This window comes from Leptinotarsa decemlineata, unplaced genomic scaffold (genome assembly GCF_025532065.1).
Source record: "Leptinotarsa decemlineata unplaced genomic scaffold, Ldec_3_MD MMD2_tig00000251_RagTag_RagTag, whole genome shotgun sequence".
NCBI classification, from domain to species: Eukaryota; Metazoa; Arthropoda; class Insecta; order Coleoptera; family Chrysomelidae; genus Leptinotarsa; species Leptinotarsa decemlineata.
In genome coordinates this window covers 10704102-10731804 of record NW_027412547.1, presented here as the reverse complement: position 1 = coordinate 10731804, position 27703 = coordinate 10704102, and the positions used below count along the sequence as shown (strand labels likewise).

General features: G+C 34.3%; 1 protein-coding gene across 10 annotated transcripts in view; it reads left to right on the top strand.

The window, feature by feature from the left end:
• The window catches only part of rut (adenylate cyclase rutabaga), a 599728-nt gene that overhangs the window by 352757 nt on the left and 219268 nt on the right, over positions 1 to 27703 (top strand). The window lies entirely within an intron of this gene.

The window sequence follows — 27703 nt, the reverse complement described above, 5'->3', positions numbered from 1 at the left end:
TATAAGTTATTCGTTCTTTTGGAGAATTCTTCACAAACATAATTATTAATCATTCAAGTACCAACTACACCAACATCTTTACGATACCGATCACAACCGAAGATTGACTTATTGCAACTGGTTTTTGACTAAATACAAATAAGATGTACATTTTCCATTTAAAAATATTTATTCAGATGAAACCCGATTCACCAATTTGGGTATGTTCAATAGGAATAATAAACAAATTTACTTGTGATGCAAGAAAGACATTTTCAAGAGCGATTTGGTTTCAATTGCTGGATGGGTATTATCGGAGGAAAACTTTTCGGGCCAATAATTTTCGGCGGTCTTTTTTCCACTGAGATGACGATCGTTTTGATTCCGGAGTGAAGTGATGGATTCATGTTTCATCCATTGTCACATATCGACGAAAAAATTTCGCTTTGTTATGTTTAAACATGGCCAAACACTGCTCAGAATCATGATCTTGTTTCAGGTCAACAGTGAGCTTTCTCATTAGGCAAATGCTTATGCAATATAAAACCAACACGTTATTTTGATATCTTTACAATATTAGGTAACTCACGCAACTTCACTTTTCGATCATTCAAAACAATTTTGTGGATTTTTTAATGTTTTCTGGTGTTAGTGCCTCATTTGGACGTTCACTGCGGTCTTCATCATTGGTGTCTCTACGACCACGTTTGAAGTCAGCAAATCAATGTTTAATTGTTGTTTCTGATGGTATCTTTCTTCCTTTTTTTTATGGTGAACTGGATGTGAGGATAAACGGATTTGTTGTGTCGTAGAAACTGTTCTAATGCTTGGAAATTTTTCAACATTATAATGAATTATAAAGTTGGAATAGTTTCTACGACACAACGAATTCGTTCATTCTTGCAACCAGGAAAACGAAGAATAGATATCATTTTTGGAGGTACGGCTCAATAGAAAAACTGTCTGCGAACTAGGTTCTTCTCAAACCTACTCATACTGATCGGTATCTCAACAAGAGCTCTACGTACCATCCAGGGAAAAAACGTGCTGTGATGAAAATCCTTATGAGCGACATCTTCTTGGGGTAGAACTTCGTCACTTATGAATTTCACTCAATGCAAGATAGTGGCCATCATCGACCTAAAGTCAAAGATATTCCATAATTGAAAATCGGAATTCTTTCAGAGTATTTTATTCCTCTTCCTAAGTTGGAACAAACAACAAAATGTCACTTCATCTAGTGGACGAGTTACTTACCAACTGCATATCCGAAATTTTCTCGATCCCTCTGATGAGTGGCTAATGAGCCCGAAACCGGTCTGCGAGTGTGCCCGTTCCAAAATTGAAGGTCGACTCTTTCAGTTGTATTGCCAATTGCATAAGCAGAAAATTTTCTGTGAAGATTACTGCACTGACGCCTGTCGGATATAATCCAACGCCCTTCGTGATATTAGCCAGAGGAGTAGTTGTTTTCTGATAGGCGTCAGTCCATTCAATCTACTGTGTAGGTATATTCGAGACTGGCTTGAACATTTAAATTTCATTTCTTTAGATTTAAATCTGTCTGAATATTGAGGTAACTTAACAAACAAAGCAAAAAATCAATGAAAAATATTTCAATACTTCTATAATATTCAAAATAGAATTCATTAGGTGAGAGGTTTGCCCTTGAACTCCAGTATACGACACGATGACATTATTATATAATGAACAAACTTGTGATTAATTTATATCTGAAACACATCCTCAGGGATATTATGACAAGTTTGGTGCTCTAATTGTATTATATTTTTCGTGTAATCTTTCGCATCTATCTATGAACAGAGTATAGACAACAAACCCAAGCCCGAAACTGAATTATGACAAAAAACAAGAAAATCATAAACAATCTGTTTAAAAAATATATGTTTTTAACCATCTGTCACACCCCTATAAACGACAACCCTCAGAAGTCGAAGCTTGTGCGAACTAAGTATTAACGAGATCTTACCTTTCAACGTGTAATTCCTAACACCATTATGGTGTGAAGTATATTTTTTGAAGGTTCAATTTTTCTGAATTGTAAACCTGACACTTATACATATATGAAAATTGCTTCAACATTCATTTTTTTTACAAAAAACTTTTCGACAATGTCTTTATAAACGAATTCTGAAACATCAAAACTTTTTAATCAAGTACCTGTCATTGTAATTGAAAAATGTGACAAACTTATCCAGAAGTGAATTTTTTTTGTCTTAAATTTACTTTTCTAACGCTACTAGATTTTAGTTCCACTTAAATTTACTTTTCTAACGCTACTAGATTCTAGTTCCACTAAATGAAAAATAACATATATCTGATTGAATCCAACCTAAATCGCCACTTTCGTTTAAGCACCGCTCTCGGATCATCTCAAAAATTTTCCTGCGGTGCAGTGCTACTGCGACAGACATCATAGTGTATATACATTGACTGCGGATATATCACGTATCAGTAACGACTATCAGGCGAGCTCTGTGTTCATTCGTATTTATGATTTTAGACGGAATTGGGAGGTGATGGTGGGGGTTGTGACTTATAAGTGGCCAATGACCTCTCTATGAATTCCTGGGTGGTAATGCGTTAAATTAGACACAAAAAATTTTTTTTTTGAATTTTATTACGTGGTCAGTTTCTGTTACGACACGTTCTGCAATTACAAATTTTTTCCGTTGCATGAGGCGGTAGTTACGAGTGTGTTCTTTGTGTCCTGGTGTTGATGATGCTTTCGGTAGTTCCGATGTGAACCAAGCCACAGGAAAAAGGAATCATGTAAACACCTGCAGGTATCAGAGGCTCTTTTTTGTCAATCTGATAGTATGAAGTAGTTGATTAGCTGGCTTGTAAATGGCCTCAATGTTGTGACGTTTGAACAGTTTTCCAATACGGTATGTGACTTTGTTTGGCAAGTAGACTGTGCCTACCACTGGCGGTTGGCCAGTGGTCGAAATTGGAGTATTTCTTCATTTGGGATGTAAAAGCACTCAAGATTTCTTGCGCTGTAAATTCATTGGCCTGTGGAGCTTGGTATAAGTGACGAATGTTTGAAGGTGATTGACAATGTTTCATGATGAATTTCACTAGTTCGGACTTCCATTGTCTACTATATAAAATGATTTGAAGTCCCTGAAACAACTAAAAAAGATGAGTTAAAAATGAATAGCTGAAAATAACAATTATATTGAGCAAAATGAACCTGAAATGAAATAATAGTGAAATAAAATACAAGTAAAATAAAATACAAGTAAAATAAAATACAAGTAAAATAGAACAATTGAACAAAAATAAATAAAACAGTAGTTGTTTTCTGATAGACGTCAGTCCATTCAACCTACTGTGTAGGTATATTCGAGACTAGCTTGAACGTTTAAAGTTCATTTCTTTAGATTTGTTTACTGCCAGTCTTCAAGCATAGCTCACTGACTAATAAGATAGACAGATTTATTCCATCGACACTACCAAATTTGTTTCTATAAAGAATCGCGAAATTCAGTCGAATTTGTCAAAGTATATTCAAACCTGAAGTACCAAACATTTCATCTGCTACTGCGATACACATCATCAGTTGTATGTGCGTTTGCTGCGATAACGAAAGTTGTGTCTCGAAGTCTCAGCAACGACTGAATGTCGAGCTACGTGTTCACTCGCATTTATAATTTCAGAGGCTGCGAGGCCGACGGTGGGGACGGTAGTAGGGGCGATGGCGGGGTGTCCATGCTTACTCTTTTTTGGTCCGCACTTTTGTTGGATTGTTCTGATTGATTCATTTCTTCATGACACCGTCGTGAAAGTCTATGGTCTTATAGAATAAATTCATATCATTATTTATATTTCTAGAATACGTGTTTCATGTATGGTTCAGAGCTATCATTCTCCAGTATGTTTCTTCAATGATTTTTTTCTCAGAAAGCTCTATTCGTTTCTTATCAATTCTTTTAGGTATGGGAAAAGTTCCAATGTTCAATTCATATTCATTGAAAAAAAATTCAATAAATGTTGTGAATTTCTCAATAAAATCAGGTTACTCAGACAATTTTCTGGATAAAAGTACTCGTGTAAAAAATTCTATCGGAGCAACGATTTTTGATAAAAATACACTTTTGTTAGACGACATCCAACCTGAGACGTCTACCATTATTCGAGAAGATTGATTTTGAATGAAAATAGAAATGATAGGTAAAGTGTTTGTAACGAATTTTTATAATGCAAACACGTTACTTATCAAATCTCATGGTGTAAATAACAACTGCAAGCTTGAAGATCAAACAGAAATTGAAAATCCGCTACAAAAACTGCTCAATATGACCCCCTTCTCTCTCAATACATTATCGTAGTCTGCGAAGACACCCTCTCTGTACTTGAAATAGCATTTCAGGGTCGTTTCGTATGGCTTCACTATGTAATGTTATTATATTCCATAAGGCATCTCTTGTGTGAATGGGTGTAGCATTAACAAGGCTTCTTAGATTCCTCCACAGAAAGAAAAACAATGGATTTAAATTCGTGTACCGCGGTGGCCATGCATATGGTCCACCTCTACCAATCCATCTATTGTGGAAAGTATTGTGGTTCAGATGGTCCCGCACCATCAAACTTAAAATTGGAGCGCCATTATGCATGAACCACATATCTTTTTTGGTTTGCAATGGAACATGTTCCAAAAATCCATTCAAATCGTTCTGAAGTATCCCCAAAGAACGTTCGCCTTTCAATCGGCCATGTAGAATGAATGGACCTATAAGATGGTTTCCTATGATACTAGCCCAAAACTTTCACGTTGAAATTCTGTTGGTGTTTGGATTACAATATCCTATGGGGATTTTTTTCGGCCCATATGCGGAGATTATGAGAGTTGATAACTAACAATAATAATAATAGGTCTTCATTCCCAGAATGATACAATAAATGAGTGTGAACATTCACTGAAACGGAAAAGGCATCAAAAGATGCAACCTCTGTTTTTCATCTTAGTCCAAAAAAAAGAAAAACTATATATACATATATACACATGTATACATAATACATAGGTATTCACAAATATATACATATACACACACATATTGGTGGATGAATGGATTAAATATATAATTAGCGCAATAGTATATTAGACATAAATATACATGGTCACCATTCTTATTGACTATGGGTGTATATTGATTTCGTTCAAATATTTTCGTTTCAATGCTTTTTTGAATTTTTTCAAAGACATCAGTTTACATTCCTCAGAGATTGAGTTGTACACTCGTGTGATCTGGTATAAAAAATACTTTTTGAATGATTCTGTACGGTGTGTAGGGAAGGTGTTTGTCTTCCCCTGTAACGAATGTTAATATTGTGAACATCTAAACGGTATGATAATTTCTTGTATAAATATTTGGGAGCTTTTTCAGTAATAATTTTATAAAATAGACAAGCAGTATGTAATGATTGCTGTTTTGCCATATCGAGCCAGTTGGTATCTTTGAGTTTATGTGATATATGTTGATCACGTTTGATGCCATGTACTAGACGTAGAACATTGTTTTGAACAACCTGAATTCTTCGTTTATCTTCATAATCAAAGCATGGCCCATAGACCGCGCTTCCAAAATTGGATTCCTCTACTGATTGGACTGCCGAATGGAAGGTAGCTGCAAATCTCTGCGGATGGTTTCATTCTGCACGAACCAAGGAGCATTCACAATCATCCTTATTAACTTATTTTGCAATCTCTCCAGAATGGAGATATTGAACGGAGCCGCTTGTCCCCAGACGCCTGAAGCATTCTTGATAACAGACTTGAACATCGTGTTATACATGGTAATTTTATTCTTTAGACTCATTTTGGATCTTCTGTTGATCAGAGGGTACACACTGGCTATCCTTCCCTCGATCCTTGTTTTAACTGATATAATGTGTGGGTTCCAAGTGCGCCAGTTGATCTCCCTTCCAGAGACCCTCACTTTCCTAGCCGGAGAGGATATCGTTTTTTTCATGGTTATCGCCTGAGTTTCTGCTGGGTTCACTCGAATCTTCCACTCAAGATACCAGCGCTCGAGGTCGTCCAATGCATGTAACATATAGACGATCCCGAGCTCTCGACCCATGGAAGATGAGAGGAGAGCGGTATCATCGGCGTAGAGAGACACCTTCACACGCTCGGACCTCGGAAGGTCGCTGGTGTAGAGCGAGTATAACGTGGGAGAAAGCCCAGCTCCCTGTAGTACCCCAGCGAGGATCTCTCTGTTGTCAGACAGGGGGCCCTCTACTCTGACCTAAAAAGTTCTGTCTTTCAGGAAGGACTCGATCCACCGGATCAGTCAAGAGGCAGGTCGAACGCGTCTAATTCTTGTAGAAGGCCTTCGAGCCAAACACGGTCGAAGGCCTTCGAGATGTATAAAAAAACTACGTGAACTTTTCTATTGTGATTTAGCTCTTGGATGGTATTTTCGACTAGTCTCAGAGCCTTTAACTCGGTGGAGTGTTCTCTCCTGAATCCGAATTTTTCGTCAGGCAGAATATTTCGGTCCTTAACTTCTTCGTTGAGCCTTTGCAGAACGACTCTTTCAGCCAACTTAGCCGTCGACGAAAGCAGATAAATCGGGGGTATTTATGTGGAAACAGCGGGTTCTGATCCTGTTTCGGGGGCATGATGACGACCTTCCACCTTCTGGGGAAGTATCTGAGGGCCAACGAACTGTTTATTAGATTCAGAAGGTTCTTGACGCAGCTGTCTGGGAGCCTCTTCAATAACCTATTGGTTATTGAATCGGCCCCCGGAACTTTCCTGGCCTTTGCTGCCTTGATATACCTCTTCAGCTCTTCTACAGAAGCCGGACAGATGTTTTCATCATCATCTTCCCTGAGGATGCGGTGAATCCGATCTTCCAACATTCTGCAGTATTAGAAAATGTTCTTCCATAAAATACATGCATATCTGCATATTCGTTGAATGTAAACTGTTCGGCCATATCAACAAACTTCAAAATGGAATATTGATAATACAATGACAACGCACCACTCAACAAAATACAATCGCATTCTAGTTTCTCATTTTTTATCACAACTATTTAATTTCTTTCTGAAAGTTTTTTTTTTGTCAACATCTATGAAAGAAATGAAACATAATCATTCACTAGATATTTTTCACCTATTCATGTGCCTCCGTTTTTGTAGTTTTTGCTCTTTATTAGTAGAGGTAAATGTGAGTTTTATCAGATAAAGTTATTGTTATATAACTAAATTATCAGTGAACACTTCCCAACATTAAAGCTGTGAATAAGAATTTGAAACATTCAAATGTTGAGTTTCATGGGATTCAGATAACACAATACAAAATATGGACTGAGTTCGATATTCGCGTAGCTTGTTATTTCAAAAACATAACGAATCTACCTAATTTGATATTTCATTTGCATTATCCCTGTTATGTTGTTGTGTTAACGTTATTATTATTATTATTTGTGTTCCGATTGGTTTTAACACGAGTACTTTTATTCAGAAAATTGTCTAAGTAACCTGATTTTGTTGAAAAATATTGAAAAATATCTATCATTTCCAAGTTTTGGGGCATGAACCATCGGGGGTAGTCCGTTCCTGACTTTTTAGTCCAATAACTGACTCCTCCATGAAAGCTCATCAAAGCAATTCATTTGTTCAGTTAATCACGAAAATTTGGTTGATTATGAATATTCACTTGAAAAGTTATCAAAAAAGGCATTTTTCATTTTGTTACTTTGAGGGCCCGTAACTTGGTAATGAAGGATTTCAGGAACAACAGTTATGTGAAGTACTGGTGACATTTCGACCCCATCTATACAATTCCGAGAGGAATGAGAAAGTCTAGGGACATCCTGTATATCATCTTTTTATTTTCTTTATGTCTTAGTGGTATTATCCTGAACGAGAAATGAAGAATCATAAATCAAAATTTTTGTCTCGGCACAGAACCGACGTGAACCATTTGTTTTCATTGAAAAGACGCGGAAGAGACAAAAGGCTCAAGTCAGTAGTGCCACGTTTGCGCCCGAAATCCTTCCGGAGTGAATTAGCGCCTCACAGGGATTTGATAATCAAAGAATTTTGAAGGTGGTTGCCTACATGTCATACATTGACTTCAATTGTACAAGTATATAAATTGGCGATTTATACAGAATCCATCACACCAATCTTCATGCCGAAGTACGATGTGAAGTCGTCACATCGCCATTCATGTCTGTTTTACTGTTGAAATTAATTTTCAATTTCGTCCAACTCGATTTTGAGAACTCATTTTCTATGCATCAATTTTCATATTCAATTAAAATATTCACTGGCAAACATCCTGTTTTCTTCTTGTTGCTATTTTTGTTTGTTGGCTCAACTCTCTTGTCTGTCAACGAAAGACAAGTCTGTTGTTTATGAACTGGGAAATTGTTCTGACTATTATTTCAACGATAAAATATTACCGTCGGTATATTTGTTCTGTTCGAGACACTCGAAGATCTCATTCACCGGTGAAAAATATGTGTTCTCTTATGTTCAAAACACGTTCAATAGTTTGGCATGACAGTTTCCAAATGAATAACTTTGATCTCAATCAAATCTTAATCAGCTAATTTGGTGCCAATTGGCAAATGTTTGAATTTTTCATTAGATCTAATTGTTGATTTTGGCTATTTGTTGGCGGTTACTGATATGTTTAGTGATCTAGAGCATACAAACGTTATTCAAGTTCAAGTTTTACACGTTTTCGACAATGTTTGTGAATTTCTGATAGATCGAAAATGTAATAGAAATTGGTTATATTTCAATGAATCATGTCATAATGAAATTCTTTTTATTCGTTTACAATAATGCATTAAAGGATAGCATACCTTACAAAAAATGCATTTTATTCTACTGAAGAATTTCTACAACTATAGGAACTTTATTTTACTTGTATAAATACATAGATTTTACAATTTTAACTAATTTAAGCGGATCACCGTTCTTGCATGTTTTTAATATGTTTACTGCTAACATGTTTATAGAATTTCACAAACTACACTTAAACGATTTGATCTCCACTAACTTTATTGAAAATAATCATAACATGTTTCGCTAAAACATTAGCTTTTTCAAATGATTAATACAAATCGTTTAAGTGTAGTTTGTGAAATTACTATGGATCTTCATCAAGTAACGGCCGAATCAATCAGAAAAAGAAAAAAAAAAAAATGTTTATAGAAAATGTATTCATAGATAAGCCCAGTTGCTTTATGTTCTGTTCTGACTGGTCTGATAAAGTTTTATATCTGTGAAGAAGAGAGAAATGAAACTTTCTATGTTTTTTACTACTTTTATTTGTAACTAACGTTACTGCAGTTTCATCCTATACGGACATTTTCAAACTTATACAACTTACAGTTTATTGTATATTTACAGTTTATTTACAGTATAAGTTTGAAAATGTCCGTTTAGGACGAAACTTCAGTAACGTTAGTTACAAATAAAAGTGGTAAAAAACATAGAAAGTTTCATTTCTATTTTCTTCATTATGATTTTCTACCACTCAGTAATGGCTACATCCATTAATTTATTTTATATCTGTATGTACCACATGTATAAAATTTTTAATGACGAAGCTTCTATTTTATTCTATTCATTGAAAAATGTATATTTTACTAGAACCACCAAGTATTGTTCATGTGTCAATGGTTATTCAAATTTTCTCAATTATGTTTTTTTTCCCTTGATGCATTCGTACTCAATATTTTTCGATGGACCTGAAATTATTATTTGTTGTAGTGTTCAATAAATTTTCTTGTCATTCATCCTTAGTTTTACTACTTGATGAGTTTAAAAGTTGCGTAGACTAGATCTAAAGAGTCTGTAAATAAATCACTCCATCATCACTCCAACTTACTAGTTGCTGTGATGAATGCGCGGGTCCAAATGTTCTGTATTTGGTGATCAAGACATCTTCAATGCAAATAAATGTTTATATCTTCTATTATCCCGATTTGCACTGTGAAGCTTCATTTGTACAAGCAAACAACTTATAACATTAATAAAAATAGAATGAAAATTTATAAGTACCTATTGAAAATTCTCATATTGTGTCAGCACTTTCAAACATTCTGAAAAAAATCTAAAGCAGATGGCCAAAACATGCACAATACAATGTTCATTTATGTAATCTAGTTGACATAGTAACAGCCGATTTCATAATCAATATCTAAAGTCCACTTTACCGAAAGGAGACTTTAAACCAAAGTTGGTTTCATAATTAATATTAAAGTGCCCTTTCCATAAAGTATATTTTAAGTAATTTTCAATCTGTTGGTTAACCTGGAATTTATGGATTTTGACAAGATATGTCATATTTGAAGAGTTTTCCGTTCCGTGTTTGAATGAATAAGGTCAAAAGTTGTGGTGTTGGTTGTTTTTATTATTTGTGAGGACGATTCATTTGGACAAAAATGGAAATTTTGACGAATAAGAAAGTTCGCTCGTCAAATGTTTCTCGAGAGGAAGAAATGAATGTGCAATCAAATGCTTTTTGCTTTTTGATAATCCTGTTAGCTGAACTTCCTGTTGCGTAGAATTTTAAAGTCAACAATAATTGTTGTAAAGGTGTAATGCACCCACCTCTAAAAATTAAATAAAAGTTTTTGATAATTTTATTATTAAAAAAAAAAAAATTACAACTTACTTATTAGTAGTTAATTCAGTCTGCTCTTTTATTTCATCTAGTAGATACAAAACAGTTTTTCTTTATTTAAGCGAAAACGTTGGTAAAAGTCAAGCTCATCATTCAGTCTGTTCTTTTCCTATACACTTTTGGTCTAGTATAAATAAATTTTCCATCAGACGAACTGGAGTTAGACGTTTCAAAATTATTCATATTAATATGATCAACGACTAAACGAACACAAAACTAGCAAACATAGCGAGTAGCACAAAAAATCACAATTATAAAAATTGAGGTTATATTGTAGTAGTTGAATGACTCTTTAGCGAGTTAAAGTGGAGAAATCGACACTTCAACCTCAAACGACGTTTTTGGCTTAAAGAATACTTCAAGTTGATTATGAAATCAAAAATATTTATTGAAGTATCCTTTATAATAATAATATAATAATAATAATATCGTTTATTATGCATAAAAATACATTTATACATAAAAGGAAATGTGTTAGCCAAAGGCTATCTTCCACCCTTTCCAAAAATTATACAGTAAGTATAAGGAAATAATGATAAACATACTTATTTAGTATCATAACAATGATAGAGAAGAGAAAAAATTATACATCATCTAGTTGCTAATAACTCTTAATTTTCTTAACATTACTTTGGCCAATTTAACAATTTCATTGTACTACCGTACATTAAATTTCAAATTTTATAAATTAGCACTGAGCAGTAAGCATCTGTGATTTTATTTCTTTCTCAAATTAATGAATATTATGATTTAAAAAGGGTAAAATTTCATTCAGATAGGAAGAGGCTATATAAGAAAAACATCTTTGAAATTTGGAAGTACGGTATCTAGGTATGTTGAATGAGTTAATTCTCAAATTGACAATATGTATGTCAGAATGCCTGTTTAGTAAACTATATAAATAACTAGGTGTTTTAGTTTGAAGCAACTTAAACAAAAACATTTTTATCAAATATTGAAATCTGTACCTCATATTCAGCTCCTTCATTTTCAACAAAAATGGGGTGGCATGTTCACCATATGGTATACAGCATACGAATCGCATGCAAGCATTTTGTATACGTTGTAACTTCTGTTTGTTATATTGCGGCAAAAAATTGTAATACACCGAACAACAATACTCGATATATGGGGGTAAATAAGAGTTTTTTAACTAACCTGAGTTTCATTTCTTCTGATAACTGATACTTGAATTTATATAGCGATTTGAGTTTGAAGAATGATACTTTGAAAATGTTTGTCACATGTTCGTGGAAATACAAAGATGGTTACGCCAAGATTTTTAGCACTGTCTACCCAGTCAATGTCTGAGTTATCGAGAGTGAGCCTGATGTTACACCTTTACCTTTAAAGGTAAAGTAACCTTTATGCTTCTTTATGAAATCGGCCGTAAAGATATCAAAAGAACGCGCTGGCTTTACCAAAAACAAGAACGTCTTGATGATCCTGAGCAATATGTGGCCATGTTTAAACATAACAAACCGGAATTTTCGTGTCGATGGATGAAACATGGATCCATCACTCCATTCTGGAATCAAAACGATCGTCATCTGAGTGGAGAATAACTGGCGAACCTAGTCCTAAGCACCCGAGAGCACAACTTCGTCTGGAAAGGTTATAGTCTCGGTATTTTGGGACGTGCGTGGTGTAATATTCATCGACTATCTTGAGAAGGAAAATACCATTAACAGTGAATATTATATAGCGTTATTGGATCGCTTAAAGGCTGAAACTGCAAAGAAACGGTCGCATTTGAAAAATTAAAAAAAAAGTTTCATCAGTGACTACTGGCTGTTCGCAGATCTCGAATGAGGATGTTATTGCTGAAACTGACGTTTATTTTGAGACACGTTTTTTTCTTAGGCCTGATACTTTTTATCCCATTTGTTAGCAAATTCCAATTAAGTCTGAAGATATACTTAACTCACTGGAAAGTAACATACGAGACGCCAAAATGCACAATGTAGTAAACTGTACCCATAATATGTCAATTAATGTCGATTCACGATGCAATATTTTTCATAACTACTATTTCAATTCAAAATATTTTGCCATGTGCCATTCATACTCTTGTTATTTATTTCATATGACCTACTGTCAGTATCAGAAATACTCCGCCTTCTAGACACACCATATACTCTTATGTCTCTGACAATAACATCCTGCCTGAACACCAATCTGGTTTTCGAAAAAATCACAGTACATCTAGTGCTCTGTTGAAAATGACCGACGATATTTTTCCAGCCACCGATGCTGAAAAGGTCACTCTTTTCTTGTCTCCCGATTACAGTAAGGCTTTCGACACAATGAATCACAATCTGATGGTTTCAGTATGGAGGCATGTGACTTCATTAGTTCATTTTTGAAAAATAGGAAGCAACGTGTTGTGATAAAGGGTAGTCAGTCTGATAATATGAGTGTATGTCATGGAGCCCCACAAGGTTCAATTCTCGCCCCGCTGCTCTTTATTATCTACACATCTGACTTCTCCAAGGTCCTTAAGTCATTCAACATTCATACAAATGCAGACGCCACTAACTTGTACTACTCCGATAAAGTAAATCAGCTTATTGATCACGAAACATCGCTCAATAATGATATAAAATATCTTGTTCAGATTTCGCAGCAACACTGTCTAAACCTTAATCGTAGTAAATCATCTTTAATAATCTTTTGAAAAGTCAAAGATCGTGGAAGGGCCATAGATAATATCGATTTGTATATTGATGGACATTCTGTGGAGTTGACTGACAAAAAAATGTTTAGACCATATGTGGTCATATAGACCACAACCTCAGATTTGTTCATCAAGTCAATACTCTCATTCAAAGGTCGTACGGTGCTCTGAAACATCTGTATTCAAACAGACACTATCTTAGTAGGTCTCTCAAAATTACCCTTTCAGACGTACTGTTTAATTATTGCGATGTCGTCTATGGCCCTTGTATCGATTCCATAACTTCTGCAAGAATTCAGAAAGTACAGAACGCCTGCATTAGACTAATATTCAGCTTGAATTACAGAGATCATGTGACCCCTTCCATCAATCAACTTAATTGGTTGAAAATGCAAAAGAAAAGAGAATTGAATTTCGCCTGTTTCGTTCACAAACTGATAAAAACACAACAACCCACTTATTCGGTAAATAAACTCCTTTCCAGACATCAGATACACTCAAGAAACCTTAGATTTAACAATAATTTTGACATTCCGAATCATAACAACACTATCTATGAACAATCATTCACGTATCATGCTGTAACAATGTATAATTCATTCAGTTGATCTTTCAAAAATTCATCACTACCGCTATTCAAAAGCAAACTTAAAACTGAATTGCTCAGCCAACAGTGATTTTTTGTAATGTTTCTTTTTTTTCAAACGTGGTTGAGTGGAAGAATAGCACTTTGGTAAACTCCGCCATGTAAAATAAAAACCATTAATTTTAATTATTATTATAGTGATGCGTGAACTACCATGTTTATACGTGTATAATATACATGCATACTTATATTAATTTTCATTCATCATTGTCATTATCGGATACATCAGTAATTACTGTGGTTGATTGTAAGACCGAGACAATAGGCTTATGGTATGAGAAATAAAATACAAATGTTTTCGAATGAAAATTAGAAAGATATCTAGAGCAAACTGCAACGATTGTTATTCCATGTTCCATTTCGGTTATTATTCATTTGTAGATCTAATTTATCTTGTAGAAAGTTTACCAAGAGTTGTTAATTCTCGGACGCGGAATTATCATTGAAATAACAGTTCAACAATGATAATTACATTTTGCCACAAATTCAATCAGATTTTAGAGCAGGGCATAGTTCGACCAGTGCCCTTTTTATGTAACCGATGACATATTTCGGTAAATTGATAATTCAGAATGTACAGCCTTGATTATGCTTGACTTTAGCGATGCCTTCGATATTATTCAACATAATACACTTCTATTTTAAAATAAAGTGGTGTTTGTGAAGACTCGCTCAAATTCTTCTACTCTTATCTCACAGATCGATGGCAAAGCGTGAAACTGGGAGATAAAATATCTGTTGCTAGAAATGTGTCATCTGGTGTACCACAAGGTGCTATCTTAGGGCCGCTTCTATTCTCAATATACACAAGCCAGTTTGGAAAGTTTGTTAGTCATTGTAAAATGCACATGTACGCTGATGATATTCAACTTCACCACAAGTTTCCCATAGACGGCCTGAATGACGCAGCAGTGGCTGTGAATAATGACCTGGACAACATTGCTGAAGTTGCTAGTCAGCATTCCCTATTGTTGAATGTGAACAAATCTATAGCATTGGTATTCAGTAACTAATCAGACAGTCGCAGAAAGTAACCTTCAGATGATTATTAACAATAAAGTTATTAAGATTTCTGATAATGCAAAAAATCTAGGCTTGATCTTAGATGACTCTTGAGATTTCAGCATATTTCAAATGTAATATGCAGAGAGCATATGGAGCTCTGAGGCTACTATATTCTCATGGATAATGTTATTCACCCATATCAACAAACAGAGTTTTATCTTTAACTTTGGTTTTATCACGATTCTATCTCTATCTATACAGTTTTTGTATTGATCAAGATACTTCTAGTAGAGTACAACGCGTGCAGTACTCCTGCATTAGATTCATATATGGCATAAGAAAATATGATCACGTCTCTCACAAACTGAATGAGTTGAAATGGCTTCCAATGAGAGAAAGATTTAAGTTCCATGCTTTGTGTCTGTTTCACAAAATTCTATTGTCTAAAAGCCCAACTTCTCTTCATGAGAAAATAATGTTCAGAAATGATATCCACAATCTTAACATCAGGAATAAAAACCTGTTAACATGTCCTGCACACGGAACCTCCCTCTTCGAAAGAGGCTTCGAACAATATGATATGATAAAATTCAAAAAAGGACTCAAAACATATTCACTGAACGATTCCCTATAATTTTACCCATCTCCTATTTTTCCTCCCTTGCATTTTCTCTATTTTTTCTTTTTTATGAGTGTGGTCAAACTGTTGATTGTTAAATGAAAATAATGAGGGACCCAAAATGTTTAGGTTTAGGTTAGGATTAGACAGACTAGATACGCAAAATAAAATTAATATAAGCCTAACTACAACAAGGATTAAGTGGTAGAGCACCATTTGGTGAACTTTCCCTTGAAATTGCCTATAATGTATGTTTATTTTTTTTCTCATCAAATTATAATTGTGCTTCGTGTACGTGGAATGTGGAAACAAAGACACTTTTTATTATTATTATTTTTAATTCATAAATTATGGAAAAGTAGAAAGCCGAATAGCTTTCCTCTTGGCAAATAAGAGAAATAATATTGGCCGATACTTGATGAAAATAACCTATTCTATAACTAACGTATTCAAAAAACACTTTATTGTGAGATTTTCACTAAATGATTTTACAAAAACGCAACACGTGTTTCGCCATACAATGGCTTCTTCGGGCGTGTCTTTACTAATTCTACATATTCAATGCTCGATATACCTTATTCTACAATTTGAAGTACCTACATTTCAAGTACCTGTTTTTTACCTGAGTTCGTAATGAATCAAATTACCTGAGCTTATGTCCACATTTAAAAAAATATTTAGTAACGGGAAGATATTCAATTCTAATTGATCATTCAGTAAATTATCCGAATTCCTGAATCTATTGATTTCTTAACATTCTAGAAGATTGAGTTTCAAACTCTTCTCCTCTAAATGTAACACATCGTATTTATGATTGAACTCATGTCCTTCCGCTGAAACGTGGTTTGCAAATGTAGAATTGGTCTTTCTATTCACAAAACAACTTCTACTCTCTTTAATTCTTTGGGAAAATGTTCTCCCTGTTTAGCCAATATACAGTTTTGGAAACAGTCGGTTTATCGGCTTATATACTCCTGATCTATGTGACACCGAAGTTTTGTATTTATTGTTTTAAATAAATTTACTTAATTTATTATTCGTTCTGTAAGCTACGTTTACACATTCTTTATTTAAAAACGGGCAATATTATTGGTTGGTTCGCACATATATGACAATATCCTATAAGTGACGTTATCGCATTTTGAAATTGGATAGAACTGGTCCATGGCTTGCTTTTGTAGTTTTTTGGAAAGGATGGGAGTCTATAGTATCTACCTTATAACCGTTGTTAACCGCGGTTTGTTTGATCAAACTCAGCTCTATCTGGAAATTACTCGCAGACAGTGGAATAATCAATAGTCTGTGAAGCATACTATTGAATGCAGCAACTTTATGCTGGTAAGGGTGTGTGGGTGAATAATGTATGATATTGTCCGATAATGGCGAAACACGTGTTGCGTTTTTATAAAATCGTATAGTGAAAATCTCACAATAAAGTGTTTTTTGAATACGTTAATAGAAATAATATTTCTTCCGATGAAATATTCAATAGTATACTATCTACCGAGCATATAATTATGGCTAAATTTTAGCGTAAATTTTATGATACGAGCCGTATGCGAGTGTTGTAAATCAGCCATGTGAATAATAGTCGTTATATGCAAGTAGAAAAAATACTATGCTTTGACAGACAGAAAAGTATTTATGAAGTAAACACTTTTTGAGACAAATATATTTTTTGTTATAACTTTCAACATGACACAACTTTCTGGTGTTAGTTTCTTGCAAGTTTTTACATAAAATCCAACTGATTTTTCATTTTGGGGAGTGGGGATTGGGAATACCCCTGCTTATGGGGTCAAAGGTTTTGCAAAGCTATTAAGGTTAAAACTTCCCCTTTCGAAACAAGTTCGACGTATTCTTGGATTTTTCCGCAAACTTATTTCTTTGACAGTTGCGGTACGTTCTCGATGGGCCACCCTTTGTTTTTATTATCTTGAGTGGGGTGATTGCGATTCAATTAAATAAATCACGCATTACAAATATTGTATGGTATCGAGTACTTCATAGATAGGATAGTTGCAATTTTGTTGAATAGACGAGTCCACGAAATTCTGAATATGACCAAAAAATTATTTGGAAGTAAAATATGAGGGGTACATAAATTAAGGTTTCACCGAGGCGTCGCCTTAAAATACTCGTAGAGCAAATAATACGAATTAGAATGTAGGGTTAAAAATCGCCCAATAAATTCCAACCCACTTGGGTTCTGACCTAAATGAACAAAAACGACATACGTATTTCTCAACAGAGGCAAACCGAACTCATGTTTCATATTTATCCGGTACGATAGAGGTGGAAAAATACAATGAACTGAAAGACCTTTTGTGCGGGCGTTGCAACTCTCGTAGGACCGTGATATTAAAGGCGATAACAAACCTTGATTTAATGGATTCCTCAGAGTACTGGATAAATCCAGGGCGTAGATGGGTACAAAGGGTCAACTACGATTATTAATCGCAACGTTATGAAAGAACATTCATCTCGGTGTAGATAAATTTAATTATAACTGGCGTTACCGGGTATTACATCTTGGTTGGACGGAAATACGATGTGTTCAATTAAAACTTAGATGAAATTAAATCACAGAATTTATAATCGAGTACTTGAAAAGTGGCCAAAGTGAAATGGTAACAAATTTTGATTTTGAATAACTTTTCAATGTGTAACCTGTTGAAAACATATGTTGTCTCATAAGTGACATCAGTTGTCTTGTAAGTAGACATTGAATTTTTCCTGATTTTTTATTGAGTAGATATTTTTTATCAATTAAGTTACTTTGTATCACTGTTATGTATTTATTCACCTCGCTGGTTCTTTCACATGAACACTATAACAAGTTATGAGCCCAGGACCAGTGATGGAAGACTGTAAATTAGTTATTGTCAAGAGACTGCAGTTAGGTTACCAAGGTCATTGAACGTCACATTCTTGATTTGAAATTTGAATCATGAGTGACAACAGCCCTAACGTTTTGCCATGCGAAAAGTTGAAAGAAAGAGACAATTATCAAAAATGAGAATTTAAAATCAAAAGTGTCCTCAGACTTGATAACACCTGGTTCGCAGTAGATGGTTATCCTTAGGATATCAAAACCGACCAAGCTACCAGACAAAGATGTAATGCAAAAGACCTGGCTAAAATCAACCTCAGTGTTGACAAAAGTGCCTTCCCCCATATTATAAATTCAAAACCATTCTGCCGAAGCTTGAAATGCACTAGTGAGTGCTTACGAGGAAGTTTAAATAGCTGTCTTCGTCTTCTCAGACATCTGTGTTCCATAAAATTGATGAGTTTTTCCACTATGGAGGAATATGTTAATTTGGCTGCTGTAATAAGATACCATCTTCTTATCAGTGCGAACAAAATTCTATTTTTATTATTTTTTTATTATATGTATATACTTTATTGTCCAAAGAAAAAATCTTGTTGACAAAGTTAGTGAATAAATATAAAAAACGCATAAATGTCCTATGAATATAAAAATATAGATAAAATATAATGTAAACTAAAGTATAAAAACACTAAATGAAAAAACACAAACAATGGTTGAAACATACATACACATAAAACATGATAAGTTAAAAATTATGGGTATAGAACTCAGTCAAACTGTAATAGGGTCGACTACTCAAAATTTCTTCAATCATTTTTCTGAACTGATTGGTATCAATATTTATCTCTTTAGTGTAACTCTGCAGATGGTTATACATCATCACACCATTGTAAAATAAGGAGTCCTTGCAAGGGATAGGTAATTTTAAATTTCTACAAGATGTTTCTTATTTAAACACACTGTCTCCAGAATAAAAAGAGCTACAATCGTCAATTTTTTTTAGCTATAAACAGTTGCCTGCATGCGTTACGAGCTTTAGCTTTGCCCAAGTATCGTATAGCTCTCTTCTGTAATACAAATACAGACTCCAACAAATTAAGGCTACACACTCCCCAAAAAGGTATACCGTACCTTAAGGGAGACTCTACCAAAACGTGCGTGATATGCTGTTTTTCCAGTATAAACTCCCAGTTCTCTAACAATAACTCTCACTGCACAACAGCCGGTGGAAATTTTACTTTTAATTTTGCTGATGTGAGCGTCAAATTTCAGTCCACCGTCTATATACAGTTCCAGAAATTTATTACACTCTCTGTTCTTAATGATACCGCTCGCTACAGATAAATTCTGAAGTGAACATTTGAAAGTCGTATTTGTTTTAGAAATATTAAGGGAAAGTAGATTGGAATCACACCAAGACTTGTTTTTTTGTATATCATGAGCTGTTGTCTCATTGAGTAAATCTATACCTTTACTATGCCACAATATAGTGGTGTCGTCAGCGAAAAGAGTGAATGTTCCAGATATACTTATGTTCATCAAATCGTTAATATATACCAGGAACAATGTGGGACCGTACTGTTTGAACATTTAATCGTTTTCACAATCTGACTGCGACCATTGAGATATGACTCGAACCACCGTAGTGTTATCTCTCTACATCCATAGATATTCAGCTTTCGTAGCAGTATTTTATGATAAACGCGGTCAAACGCTTTTGTAAGGTCACAAAATACTCCTGCAGAAGCATCTGCATCATTCATGTTGGAATACACCTCAAACAGAAAAGAGAATATTGCATCATATGTGTAATATTCCTTATGTTATGGCGAAGGATAAATTCATTGAGTCTTTTCTTAACTAGTTTTTCAATTATTTTTGCAATAGTAGGAATGAGAGATATTGGTCCATAATTTGAAGGATCATCTACAGAGTTACCTTTATATAAAGGAATCACTATCGACAATTTAAGAAAGGATGGAAACTGCCATTTCTGAATGGAAGATTGATTAGTAATACAAGAGTTCTGAGCGCTTCTATTGGAAGATTTTCAATAATTTTGATTGAAATTTCATTATAACCAGATGTTGATTTATTCCTTATATTACCAAAAACTTCAAACAGTTCATCAATATTCGTATCATCGAATTGAAGAGATTCATTGATTGTAACATTTTCTGAAGTAATCAGTGGGTCATATGGTACCACAATATTCTGACTGAGCTTGTGTCCAATCGAACAGTAGAATTCATTTATATCGTCCACATTGATTGGTATTTCAATATCTCTGCTCTTTTTGGTACTATTTTTCAAATCACCAACTTTCTTTCATTTTATTGTGTGAGTTATCAATTCTTTTTTGAAGTAAATTTCTTTAGCAAGTCTAATGGTATTTCTATAAATTCTCCGATAATTATTAAAATATAAATGAAAGTAAGGATTCCCGTGAGGATTGAGATCGGGGATCGAGCGGGCCAGTTCTGTGGTCCGCCTCGACCTATCCACTGATTTACATATGTTTCAGTTAAATGCTGACGTGCTACTTGACTAAAATGAGCGGGAGCCCCATTATGCATAAAAAACATATCCCTTATGACGCCCAAAGAAACTTCCTCCAGCAGTAATGGATGCACTTCTCTTAAAAATTGAACGTATGCCTCACCATTTAATCGAGGAGGTAGAAAATGAGGCCCAATTGAATCATCCCCAATAACTCCGAGCCACACGTTAAGAGAAAACTGTTGATGGTTAGTTTCGACAATAGCGTGAGGGTTGTCATCAGCCCATATGTGGTAATTATGAAAATTAACAATCTTGTCCCGAGAAAAACTACATTTGTCTGTGAATTCTATCGTCTTCAGAAAGTCACAATTTCTTCTAATCATTTCCAGCATCCAATTGCAAAGTTCAAGACGGTTCGGAAAGTCTCGCGGTAACCTGTACTCCTTCCTACCTGTACTCGTTGCAGATGGTAAGGGTATAAGAATTGTTCCTTTAAAATTCGAAATACCGTCATATAATCAACATTTAGATGGAAAGCAATCTTTTTAGTACTGGTAGTAGGTTGTTCTTCAATCAAATTAAGTACTGCTTCCTCAAGCTGTGGTGTTCGTACTTCTCGATGGCGACCACAATCCTGCGTTCTTTTGTCGAATGAACCATATTCTCGTAATCGTTGATGAAGTCGAGCAAATATTCTATGTGAAGGATGCTGCCGTTGAGGATACATTTCAGCATATCTTCTAGAAGCTTCTAACCCATTCCCCTGCGACAGACCTTAAACGTAATGCATATCAGCCATTTCCTCATAACAAGTGAATTATTAAAGTAACAAATTAGGAGCAGAACAACAACACACAATTAGTATTAATTCAATTTCGAAAATTCACAAACTGACAGCGTCATACCAATTTAATTGTCACTATCGCTAATAGCGACCTACTAGATAGATTAGTTTCGTATTTTCGCATTTATGACGATGTATCTCTGTAGTTGTTCGTAAAATAATGTTTTGTTGCGAACTGGTTTATTTTGGGCAAAAAACCCAGGAGACATTTTTTGTTTAGAATGAAACAGGCTATCGGAAATATATTTTTAAATGGTAAAAGTTACATTGGAAATGAATTTTAGGGGTTGCGTTTTCCACCCCTTACAACCATGGGGTGAACCAAATAAATTACTGGCTAAGTGTCTTTTTGGAGTACAAAACATCTGGTTAATTTCAATATTATAACTTTTTTAGTGCTTGTGAAAAAAATTGTTATACAAATTTTATGTACCCCCTTCAAGGGGCCGTATCTTAACAAGGGATGCTCCAATGAAATTTCTTTATATGAAAGATCTTATCTTTTTTCCGATGAGGAGTCACCTCCTTAAACGTTTCTCAATTAATTAGTTATATCCTGTATAGTTTTCTAAATAACATGGTTCATCATTCAATAACCAGTGCTCTGTTAATGAAACAATATTTGGAAACATCCGGTCTTCTAAAAGTATAAGTGATTCGTCTGTTTCATGGCGTATTGACTGAACATTTAGAAAAAATAGGGATATAGTTTGTTTAACATTATCATTTGTTACCGTTTTACCATTTGTTGGTCTGGCTTTTCTAAAAAAGTAGAAGTTATAGACGAATCTCTCTGATTAATATTATTGCTAATATTCATATAGTCACATAGTCACCAAATATTATTTTTTGTGTGTGAGAGAAAAATAACCACTTTATTGAGTATTATTATTTTGCTACCCTTAATCCTATTATTTATGACATACCTTAAGGAAGTGCATGAATTGCGTTTTCTTTAATCATTTATTACTTTCATCACTCTATTAACTATAGGATTCACACGTTAAAAGGTAAGACCTCGTTAGTCCTTAGCTCGCACAAGTTTCTCAACTTCTGAGAGTTGTCGTTCATATGGGGGCGACAGCTGATTAACGGAAAACCAGATTTTGAACAGATTTTAACATATAATCTTATCTAAAGGGCTATGTCTTTCTGAAACAAGTACCTAATATTCGCTTAAATGCAAGGTATAAAAGTCTGTAGTTACTGATATTATTAGTGCTGATATTATTAGTGCTTTTTCTCAAAGTAAAAGAAAAATTTGTTGCATACTGATCCCCTATGACTAATGTTTTCTTAGAGTTATTACGCATTTCCAAGTCACTTTCAATAATTGAATTCGCGGAAGAGACTCTTGAAATCTCCTCAAATAAGTTGACATTACCCAAATCCTTGTGAGTTGGTTTTTCATCCACATATTCAACTTCTGCTTCAATATTTGCTTTTACTGGCATTTCCTCCTGGTCATGAGTATTAATGAATGCTTTTATTTGCACATCATTTCTGTATGTGCTCGTCTGCGTACCACAATCTTTATGAAGTAATGAATCTACATTATTTTGCAGCAAAGAACCTTCCAGGTATTTCAGTACACTGATAGTTTGAACTGTAGCGTTTACTTTATGATGTTTCTCTTCTTCAACTGTTTGAACTGATACTGTCATTGCATTCATTTTCGTTTGTGTATGTACAGTTTGTAATGTCTCATTTTCTATATCATTTAGTCGGTTTTGAAGTGATACTGAAGTTGATCAACAGTTTTTACGTTGTGTAACGATATATTCGTTACCGTCATTTCATTGTATTCATGACACGATAAAATGTGACATCTATGAATTCCATGTAACCGGTATTGGCAAGTGTTCCTCCTAGCATAAGCAATCTTTGGTTCACTAGAGAAGATGAAGGAGTAATTTTTAAGAAAGGGAGAAGTCTCTCGTAGAGTTGAGAAGGTAGAGCTCGATATCTTGGAGTTTAGTTTTTTTTGGATGTGAAAGTAACGATGCTGTTCAGAAAAATCTGAATATTTCATGGTAATCACTGTGAATTCAAACCAAAGCTATCTATTTTACATTCGTTTATGAATTGGGATTTCCTCGGATGCATGAATTACTGAGATTTTCTGCTGAGAAAAAGTGTCCCTCCTTCCAGATGTGAAAAATCCCTGAAATCAGTGTGAGGGGCTACTGGCAATTTTACGAGAAGTCCTGGGATTTCTATCCGATTGCTGATCACAGTGGGTGAAAATTAAAAAAAAAGTGTAAGTCACAATCCAAATTTTTGCTTCATCGTTCGGGAAGCTCCACTCTGCCGCTGAATTCAGATTCGAGCAAGGGACCTGTATCTTGGTTAAACAAATCTCCGGTTCATAGATCGAGATATAACCAATATTTTCTCATTATCTATATCTTTGTAGATTGGTTACAGACTTCAAGGGAATTAAGGTTATAATCCCATTTCCTAATTTTAATGATTTAGTGAATTTTTAGTGGTCATTTTTTGTACAAAACATTGTTTTGTTTCCTAAGACGCATTCAGTGGTGATTTCAAGGTTAATTTTTTTTTGTATAAGATTATTTATTTGCCTATACATGTTGACTCCTGAATTCAAGGTTAATTTTTTTATATATACCATTGATGCATCAATACAAGAGTAGTATAACTAAGAGTAATTGTTGAGAATATTATTCAATGTATCTATGAATGAATATTTATGTGAAACCGTTTTACATTAACATCACCTGTTATCATAATTATATTCAGTGAAGTGCAACACATTTATATCCCTAGAATCCTGTTTCATAACCATTCTCATGTGAGCAACCCTGCCTCTCAAGGAAGTGTTTAGTCCCACACTGATCAACTAAACTCAACTAGAGAACAACAACCTTTACCAACGTCTCTGCTAGGAGACATGATGGAGTAAACAGGTGAAACCATCATACTAACAGGGTCAATCTTTGTATTTTTTTTTGTAAATATATGTATTTATTTTTGTGAATATATAATTTTCTTGCTCACCTGATCACAGAAGGAAGTTTTCATTACTATCTTCTTAATGGTATTTTGTATTTTTTTCCATCATAAAATAAAAAAAATGCTGGCGCCCAGCCATTTAAATATTTAACATTCATATTTTTACTTGCTTGACACATTAAAAATCAGAAACTAGCAAGTTGTCTAAAGAACTCACAACGTTCTCTACTGACTATCCTGGGCATTCAAAGTAGCCCCGACTACGTTACAGCTGATAACTGATCAGCGTTAGTGATGAGAATGAACACCAATAATTCATTTTACAATTTATTTTGGAATCTACTCAAGTGATGTTGGAAGGAAAATTGGATTCACGAGGGTGGGAGTTCAATTGGAAATCTAATCCCCTAGAGCACCCTGGTGGGGAGGATTGTGGGAGCGGCTTATTGAAATAGTCAAACAATTATTACGAAAACAACTAGGAAGGGCTTTTTCAACATATGAAGAGTTTTTTAGTGCATTATGTTACTGTGAGAGTGTAAAGAATTCACGACCTCCCACTTATATGTCGGACAACATCTATGTTTCTGCACGAAATTGAGAAATCTGGAACACCATGTTTGGATGAAGTGGATAGTTCATTAAAGAGACGTCTTCTGAGGTACATTCAGAAGATGCGATTGAACCTACGGAAGAGACTCTTGAAATCTCCTCAAATGAGTTGACATTACCCAAATCCTTGTGAGTTGATTTTTCATCCACATATTCAACTTCTGCTTCAATATTTACTTTTACTGGCATTTCCTCCTGGTCATGAGTATTAATGAATGCTTTTATTTGCAAGAGATGAATACCTGAGTCAATTAATTTTACATATGATAAAGCATAACTATAGAGCAATCAAGAAAGGAGACATCGTCATTATCGAGAATGAGGATTTGAAAAGATTTGATAGACCTTTGAGTAGAGTCCAAGAAATCATTCCTGGTAAAGATGGGAAAGTATGTGTAGTCAAAGTCAAGGCTTCAACTGGTACTTTAATGAGACCCCAGATGTTATATCCCCTTGAAATCAAAACTAACGAAAAAGATTTCAACTCTGAATCTTATATAATTGAAAACCTGAATGAGAAATCGAAATTGAAAGAGCTAGATATTCAGAGAGAAAATCAAGAGCCTATGGAGCCTGAAAATGCAGAACAAAAAGAAGACGAGAATTTTTCTATGGCTACTGGTAGCAGAACCCTGATTGTGGAAGAGAAGTGAAGCGCCCTGCATGATTTGGATTTTGCATTGATCAGACTTTATTTTCCGGTTACTAACGAATGTTGTTATTTTTAGAAGTTTTGTTATTGTCAAATAATTTTATACGATTGTCAGTTAATTTTTGGAAATTATACATTTGATCAGTTCATTTCATAGAAATTCGAGCTACTCAAGAACCCTTTATACATATCAATATACCGATTAGGTGTACTTGTGTGTTACAGTCGGTCTCCCAGATGATTATGTACCAATGATAATGGCTTTGGAGAGTTCTGCACTGAAGATCTCATCAAAACGAAGCTTCTACTCGGGTCACAAGCCCAAAAGGAAACCGTGGTGCTGGGTATGCAAAGTGAAAGGTCACTTCAGGAATGCCAGTTGTAAACCTTCAACTAAAGATTCTAAAAACATGGCTTCAATTACTAATTCCAATAATGCCAGCCCTCAGATTTTAATGGTAAAACATAAACACTATACCATAATCCGATTTTGATATTTTTTCTAATGGCAAGGAATATACCCCAAATAAATTCACATCAATCATTTTTTCTAATGAGGTCCATTTCTGCAAAACAATGTCTTTTCCAAATGAAGGTATTCAGATGTGGTAGGTATATCCTATCACTCATACTGTGGTAGGAGTCCTCTGATTTTTTTGATATTTTTCGTTTCGAGTCACACCAAAAATATTTGTTTGCTATTATTCCTAGATATTTCATGTTTTCCGCTTCAATAATTTCACTTTTGTGGTCAATTTTGATATGATTCTCAGGTAGATTATTTATCTATTAGACAAACAGCAGGTAACGCAGTTTTCTCTAAATTTCAAACAACTTTCGAAAGCATATCGAACTTTTACTTTTTCGTTCATCCATTGTTGTTCCTTCTTAAATAATACCGATACCGAGTATATTGTAAAAAGCAAGGGACTCAAAATGGTTCCCTGTGGTATATCAAAGCTAATCAGTTCACTAATAAAACCACCACTTGTTGATATTTCGATAAATACGTTAATCAAATCAACTGTTTTGAACGATAATCAGCAACACCTTCATTATTTTCAAGAGGCAAGGGGCGTTTAGTTTGAATATTTAATTTGAACAGTTTCCAATTCAGGTAATTTCAATAAACTTCATGCAAGTATAATAATAAATCATAATTTAATTTGAAAGAGTTATATTTTTAGGTGACTAATTTTTGGGAAAATATTTTTTGGCTTTGTACTACCCCATCTTGATACAAAAAATGTGGGAATTTTCCAAAGAAAGGAAAGAAGTAATCAATTTTAAAAGAAGTACCTTATACATAGATCATGCAAAGAAGTAACTTTTAGGCCCAAACTGGAAGAAAAAGCCCTCCCGAAACAGCCACTTTTATATAAACATTGAGTTACACGAAAGAAAAATATTTTCATTACGGAATTAAATCAGATATCGTTCATAGGATTTCTATACAATAAACTAAATGAAAGGTAAATATTTCACTTACAGTTTGTGTCTAAAATTAATTTTTTTGCTTGATATACACATTTATGTATAAGGAACTTCTTTTCTTTGGAAGATTTCCACATTTTTTTGTATCTAGATAGAGTAGTAGAAAACCAAAAAACTCCTAAAAATATAACCCTTTCAAATTGAACAAGATTCCTTTTTGCTGGGATTCAATCAAAT